Raw genomic sequence first — 2,778 nt, forward strand, 5'->3', positions numbered from 1 at the left:
TTTTATGATTCTTTCTTTATTCAACCACGTATCTCTCATTTGGCGGAACCATTTATTGTGAACTAAGAAATTCTTGTGAAAATGTAAGTTATCTATGTTCGTTTCTTTTCTTTTATACATCCCTACCCGTGCTGTCTGATATTAATTACCTGAAAGATTATCCTTTGCGAGACTTCAAGGCTTGAATGCTTTCATTATTTTCAAATGTCACCGATGACGTTTGCTTCACTTTCAGATGGTTGTCGCCCTCTTGTGGTTGATGAAGGAAACGGAGCACGATGAACTCCGGTATGAAACTATGGAAAAAAAACTTCAGTAAAATAATAAACTAAGCGGAATGACAATGCAGTCCCGGCTAAAAATACGACACGACAACTATACTGTACGTTTTGTGTAGATAGACCGCTGAAAACGGTTAAAAACTACCTGTTAGTAGAATGGCGTCGCTGTAGTTAAGTAGGCTACTCCAAAACTCTTAAACGTTTCCATTCAAGACTATTTATTTTTATTTAGAATTAGCTATTCGCACTTCTGTTTTTAGACTTCTGACTTTTTAGGGTTGGTTGTGTCATTGCGTTTGTCATTTAACGGGCTTTTCTCCGTCTCCAAGTTAGCTAACGTTACTCTCAGCAACATGATTGAACGACTGTCGACATCATCATGCGTGATGCGTCACCACCCAATTTATGCAGTTGAATTTATTTCATTTTTGCAGTTTATTTTCTAATATCATTAACTTTAAATTGTCTTATTAAAGAACTATATTTATTGTCCATATATTTTTTTGCCCCCCCCCCCCCCCCAGTTAAAAAAAAAAGGCAATTCATGTCAACTTCAGTTCGAAACGGGCTACCTCAATTCAATTAACATTTATTTGTATAGCTATCTACCTAAATATTGTTGCAGACCAGGTACAGACCACCAGTGTCCCCTTTAATGCACCCTGCAACAGAGCACACATTGTTCAATGGTTTGATGAACACGATGAAGAGTTCAAGGTGTAGCCGGGCTGGCCTCCAAATCCAATCCAACTGAGCATCTGTGGGACCAACAACTTTGATGCCACAGCGGTTCCACCTCACAACCTGCTAGACTTGAAGGATCTGCTGCTAATGTCTTGGTGCCACACATAGGTGCCTTTACAAATCTTCAGGGGTCGTGTTGAGTTCATGCATTGGTGGGTCAGTGCTGAACGTTGAGGACCAACAGCGTATACATAGGTCCCACAGGCAAACTAATGTCACGTGACTTCCCCGGAGACGCCATCTTTGATGGCATAATCTGCGGTGTTTACAAAGTTTTACAAGCAAATTTCGAATATTCTTTCTGTTTATAATGATACGCAAATCATGAAGAGACAAAATGACAGAGATTATAAAGAGACTACAATGCGAAAATTTCAGTCATAAATGGTGTGGATCCGTATGCGCTAATGAAGGAAGCACTGAGCACAGATTATACAGCTTTGCCTCAGTATTTTCAGTATTTTCACGTGTACCATTATCTGGTATTGAACATACTCATAAGCTGTTTACGCAGTCAAAGTTGTTAAAAATTTGATGATCTTGTAAAGTATAATACATCAATAGTCCTATATAAAGCATTTAACAACTTATTACCGCTTAACTTACAACGTTTTTTTCAAATTCCAGTGCGAGCTCATAACTTGAGAGGCTTTGGATATTTTTCATTACCAGGAGCCCAAACCACTCATAAACATGATTGTCTGTATGTGGAATGAAACTCACTGGACTTGCAACAAAAGCAATGTCAAACTATTCTTCAATTTAAACTGTTATATAAACATTGGGTCTGGTTAAAATACAGAGATGAGGATCAAGCCAGCCGCAGTTTGAAAATACACGGTCAAGCCAGCCGCCAAAAAAAGCGTGTGCGCCTATTAGGCTCTACTATGAATACGGTAACTTCAGTAACAGCAGAGAGAGAACGCAATTTCATGGCGCTTGAGTTGCCCAGATCTATCTATCTATCTATCTATCTATCTATCTATCTATCTATCTATCTATCTATCTATCTATCTATCTATCTATCTATCTATCTATCTATCTATCTATCTATCTATCTATCTATCTATCTATCTATATTATTTTTTCTTTCTTTCGTTCTTCCTATCTAGGCCTATCTATCTTTCTTTCTATCTTATTTCTTTCATTCTTCCTATCTTTCTATCTATCTTTCTTTCTTTCTATCTTATTTCTTTCATTCTTCCTATCTTTGTTTTTCTTTCTTTCTATCTTTATGTTTTTCTTTTTTATCTATCTATCTTTTTTCTTTCTTTCTATCTTTTTTCATTATTTTTTCTTTTTATCTTTCTTTTCTCTTTATTCTTTCTCTTTCTTATTTCTTTCGTTCTTCCTATCTTTCTATCTATCTTCTTTCTGTTTTTCTTTCTTTCTTTCTATCTATCTATCTTTCTTTTTTCATTATTTTTTCTTTCTATCTAACTTTCTATCTTTCTTTTTAATTCTTTTTCTTTCTATCTATCTTTCTATCTTTCTTTTTCATTCTTTTTTCTTTCTATCTATCTTTCTTTTCTCTTTTTTCTTTCTTCCTATCTTTCTTTTCTCTTTTTTCTTTCTATCTATCTATCTCTCTATCTTTCTTTTTTCTTTTTTTCTTTCTATCTATCTTTCTTGTTCTTTCTTCCTTTCATTCTTTCTTTTTCTTCTATCTATATATCTATGACGATATAGCAAGATTCCATGTTTTGAGATTTTTTGTATGTTACTCTGTTTTCCTTTTTATTTACACTCTTGT

The sequence above is a fragment of the Siphateles boraxobius genome, unplaced genomic scaffold (genome assembly GCF_051911475.1).
Source record: "Siphateles boraxobius isolate OS27281-9 unplaced genomic scaffold, OSU_SipBor_1 19, whole genome shotgun sequence".
In the NCBI taxonomy this organism is placed as follows: Eukaryota; Metazoa; Chordata; class Actinopteri; order Cypriniformes; family Leuciscidae; genus Siphateles; species Siphateles boraxobius.